Raw genomic sequence first — 5,092 nt, 5'->3', positions numbered from 1 at the left:
AACGGGGCTGTGTCTCCCCTCAGCCTGGGGCTCCATGAGAACGGGGCCGTATCTCCCCTCAGACTGGGGATCCGTGAGGACGGGGCCATATATCCCCTCAGACTGGGGATCCGTGAGGATGGGGCCGTATCTCCCCTCAGACTGGGGATCCGTGAGGACGGGGCTGTATCTCCCCTCAGACAAGGGATCTGTGAGGATGGGTTGCATTCACCTTCCCTCAACATCATGGCCCCTAGGGGCCCATTCTCCTCTGATGGGCTGAGTGGGGAGCCCCATCTAAAGATCCCCAGCTCCTCATTGCTCCAGAACCCAGGGAAGGGCTGAGGGGAATGAGTTGGCTTCACCTCACTGAGTGGGGAGAGGAAATGGGACAACTTCGTTAGAGCCCACTACTGAATGGGTTACAGAACCTGCTCCCTCTAACGGATTTGGGCATGGAGGCAGAAGACGGAAGAGACATCTTCCTCCTGGACTTCCCCTTCCTTCTCTAGAACATCTCATCATCTATGCTTCTTGTAAGATGCTCCTAGACACTCCTAGGCTCAGGAGCCAGGAGATGGATCCCAAGGGGCCCTCCATGGGCTCTTGAGCAAGCTCCTTCCCCTGCGCCCTGGTACTCAGCCTTGGACTTGCTGGGAAGAAGCAAAAGAGAAGGCTTGGCCTTGAGTAGGGGCTGAGGGGTGCAGGAAGGATGTGCTCCAGGGAAGACATGGACCAAGGTTGCCAGATGAGCATGGGAGGGGGAGAGGTAGCTGGATTGGAAAAGGTTCTTCAGGGGCTCCTCCAGGCCCAAAGCTCCAAAGTCACTGACCACTGCCCTAAACTGGACCCTGACAGGGTCTCTTTTGAAAAGGCTGCCTGATTGAGGAATTCACTCCCCTTCTTCTCGAAGGAGCCCTGTGTGTCTGTGCATCCCCAACCAGGCTTTTCCCAAGAGCTCAAACACCATGCATAAGTCCTCTTGGTCCTCCCAAAGCACCTGTTACTGGGTCTTGCACACAGCAGGCACTTAATAGAGATAGTTGGCTGGAAGCTCCAGCCAGAACCCTCTGATGGCAGCCCTAGTCTATCTGGAGCCAAGTACTCAGGGAAATTACCCTTTATCAGCATGTTCCTCCTCAGGAGTACTCCCCCCCACCCCCCACCGCAACCTGCCCTGTGCTCTTCTGCTCATCAGACCCAATCATTCTCTTCTCTTGGGTGGTTGCTCCATGAGAGGGGAGTACAGCTGGAGAGCCTTGGGGCTGAGAGCAAACGGAGTCTGTTTCAGAAGTGAGACAGGGATCCCTTGCCTCAGGGAGCCTCAGTCTGAGGGAAACACAGCCCTGTCCTCAGGGAGCCCCAGTCTGAGGGGAGACAAAGCCCCGTCCTCAGGGATCCTCATTCTGAGGGAAACACAGCCCTGTCCTCAGGGAGCCCCAGTCTGAGGGAAACACAGCCCTGTCCTCAGGGAGCCCCAGTCTGAGGGGAGACGAAGCCCCATCCTCAGGGAGCCTCAGTCTGAGGGAAAGACAGCCCTGTCCTCAGGGAGCCCCAGTCTGAGGGGAGATGAAGCCCCGTCCTCAGGGAGCCTCATTCTGAGGGGAGACGAAGCCCCGTCCTCAGGGAGTCTCATTCTGAGGGAGGAAAAGCCCCGTCCTCAGGGAGCCTCATTCTGAGGGGAGACGAAGCCCCGTCCTCAGGGAGTCTCATTCTGAGGGAGGAAAAGCCCCGTCCCCAGAGAGCCCCATTCTGAGGGGAGACGAAGCCCCGTCCTCGGGGAGCCTCATTCTGAGGGAGGAAAAACCCCGTCCCCAGAGAGCCCCATTCTGAGGAGAGATGAAGCCCCGTCCTCAGGGAGCCTCATTCTGAGGGAGACATAGCCCAGTCCCCAGGGAGCCCCAGTCTGAGGGGAGACGCAGCCCCGTCCTTGGGGAGCCTCATTCTGAGGGAGACATAGCCCAGTCGCCAGGGAGCCCCAGTCTGAGGGGAGATGAAGCCCTGTCCTCAGGGAGCCCCAGTCTAAGGGGAGACACGGTCTCATCCTCAGGTAGCCCCAGTCTGAGGGGGAGACACAGCCCCATCCTCAGCATGCTCTCAGTCAGTAAGGGAGAGCTATCCCTCAGCCTGCACTTGCTGCCAAAGCAACACTGAGAATGGCGAGAGGAGAAGGGTTAATGGCTGGGGGCTCCCACGTCAGCCCTTTCCAAGTTCCTGACACATTTCTGCCCTGTCAGGGTCAGGGTGAGGTGAGTCCCTGCTCAGACTCGTATAGGCTTATTTTCACCACTCAGAGCTAATATCAGGAAAACCTTGGGTTTCTTTCATCTATTGGAAGATTTTTTTTTGGACGAATTGAGCCCCATGCCTGGTACAACTAGGTGTGTCACGGGCAGCCAATTGACTATTCTGTCTTCTTTCACTTCAGCTTACCACAGCCATATGTTGATGCATCCCAGTTTTATAGATGAGGAAACTGAGACTCAGAAACTTGAGTGAAGCCCAAATGTCACAGCTACAAAATGACAGAGTCCCATTTCTGCTTGGCTTCAAATTGTGCTTTTTTTTCAGGCCTGAGCTTGGGAGCACGTGGCCTCTTTGTTTTCATTGGGATGGAGCCCCAACTGGCCCCTGACACCTCGGCTTATACAGGGCTCATGAGTGAAGACCCAATGGGGAGCGTGCAGATTGGCCGTGAGATTTCTGTAGGTCTAAGTCCCAGAGCCTTTGGGGAAATGCCTTGTGGATACTTGGGAAGACCGCAGGGAGGAGTGTGAGGCAGGGTAGGGGTGAGGGAGAGAGGAAACTTTACTGTCACCATTGTGCAGTGGGTGGGGGCCTCCTGGAGCAATGAAAGAAACAATCTCAGCAAATAGCTATAGGCTCTGTGACCAGGCAGTCTCTGCAAATGCAGATAGGCTCTGCAACACTGACAGACTCTGCATGTGTTGACAAGCCTCACAATGGCGATAGAGATGAGGGGGAAACGCTGTGGTCCAGAGGTGCTCAGGGAATTTTCCACTCACCTTAGAAGCCAAGGCAGATGCTTGGTTCCCATCAGTGGCTCTGCCTCCATGAGAGAGTCCTGGAGGTGGGTAGCCTAGGCCTCTTCCCTCCTCTCACAGGTCTCTCCAATGCCTTCTCTGTCTGGTGCCCTCCCCCTTAGCAGGCTGCAGAGGTGCCAGGGCAGAAGACTATGAGGGGGGAGTCCACAGAGGATCCCGTGGGGAGCCAGCATGGGGGGCAGGGCAGATGAGGATCCCCCAGGAGGTGGGAGTCTGGCCAGCTGGGGAATAAAGCAGTTCTCGTTGCAGGTGGCCATGAGGCAGGCTGGAAGCTCCGCCTGCCCCAGCCCATGGGCCTTTCTGAGCTCCAGAAAGTCTCAGTGATTTGTTGCTCAGCCTTTGGAGTAGGGGAGGGAGTGGTGGGAGCAGCAAACTTTTCCAAATGGAAAATGATGAAATCTTTCTGGAAAGCCAACTTTCCCAAGCTCTGGTGGGTACCGCTGACAAGGAGAAACCTGAGCCCTGTGGGCAGGCAGGGGGTCCAGTGGCAGGAGATCGGAGGCGCCTGTCTATGACACAGTCCTGGGAAGCCACCCCAGAGCCGTGGAGGGCGTGCTGCCTGTGTGCAGCCTGGTGGGGCGGGGAGGTGGGCAGTTATGCTTCAGCCAGTGGCCCCATAGAGTTTACACTCAGCTCTGCAGTGAGAATGAAAACAAAGTCAGTTTTTCTTCTGTCTCAGCAACCATATCCCTCTGGGTGAAGGGCAAAGACCTAAGTGTGACCTGCAAGACCCCGGCAATCCCACCCTATCACCACTCTAGCCCTTACTCTCTCTGCTCCAGCCTCCTATTCCTCAGATATACTGGGCACACCGCTGCCTCGGGCCCTTTGCACTACCTGTTCCCTCCGCCTGGATGCTTTTCCTTCAGCTAGCCATGTGGCTCCCTGTCTTACTTCCTTGAGGTCTTTGAATATCACCTTCTTAGTGGGGCCTTTCTTGACCACCCTATTGAATGCCGTGCCTGCCTTCCTCACCCCACTCCCAGGACCCCTCTTCTGTATTACCCTGCTTTATTTTTCTCCAAATCTCTTACAGCCTTCTAATATATTTGTAATAGGTTGAAGGGTGGTGCCCCAAAATATCCATGTTCTAACCCCTAGAACCTGTGTATATGGCCATAGCGAGCTGAATAGTGTCTCCCTCCAGACTTCATGTCCACCAGGAACCTCAGAATGTGACCTTATTTGGAAATAGGGTCTTTGTGGATATAATTAAGTATCCCAAGATGAGACTCTCTTGATTTAGAGTGGGCCCTAAGTCCAATGACTAGTGTCCTTATGAGGAGACACAGAGAGACAGAGGGAAGAAGGCCACCTGAAGATGGAGGCAGAGATAGCAGTGATGCTCAGACTTCTGCCCTCTAGAATCGTGAGAGAACACTTTTCTGTTGGTTTTAAGCTACCAAGTGGGTGATTTGTTATGGCAGCCACAGGACTCTGTAATTTACTCATTTATTTTGTTTATTGTCTACAAACACACTCCCTCCTGCCCTCTTATGAATCTGAGCTCCAAGAGGATAGGGGTTTTGTTTCTTTTGCTCACTTGATATATCCCCTGTGACTACCAAAGTACCTGGTATCTTATGGGTGCTGCATAAGTATTTGTCAAGCGGCTAAGTGAATAAATTAGATGAAAGCAGACAGGAGGGATGAGCCCTCAGGGGACCGACTTGGCTGCCCAACATCTGGGCCTGCTGAATGCAGCTCAGTGTGGTGGGAACCTGGCACCTGTGCAGAAGACCATCTGGAAGAGGAGAGGGAAACCTGGGATCCTGTAGGACCAACCTCCAAGGACAGGTGGCCTCAGCTCACCTGTCAAAGCCTCACCTGTGAAGAGGTGAACACAGAGAGCTAAGTGGAGCCTGCCTTGTGTCCACATTTAGGCTCTGTGCAAGCCTTTGTTGGATAGGCCTCTGCATGGAGGGGGTGCCCTTTCCCCGCATCCCATAGCCAAAGCCCCATCCCTAGATCCAAGTTCAGATGCCTCAACAGTTGATATAAAGAGGGACCTAATTCCTCCCCACCTCCCTGACCTTCCCACCCCAGGC

Source organism: Sapajus apella, unplaced genomic scaffold (assembly GCF_009761245.1).
Source record: "Sapajus apella isolate SASKATOON/1434 unplaced genomic scaffold, GSC_monkey_1.0 scaffold41, whole genome shotgun sequence".
Classification (NCBI taxonomy): domain Eukaryota; kingdom Metazoa; phylum Chordata; class Mammalia; order Primates; family Cebidae; genus Sapajus; species Sapajus apella.
The sequence above is the reverse complement of the archived record's forward strand: the minus strand, read 5'-3'. Positions refer to the sequence as shown.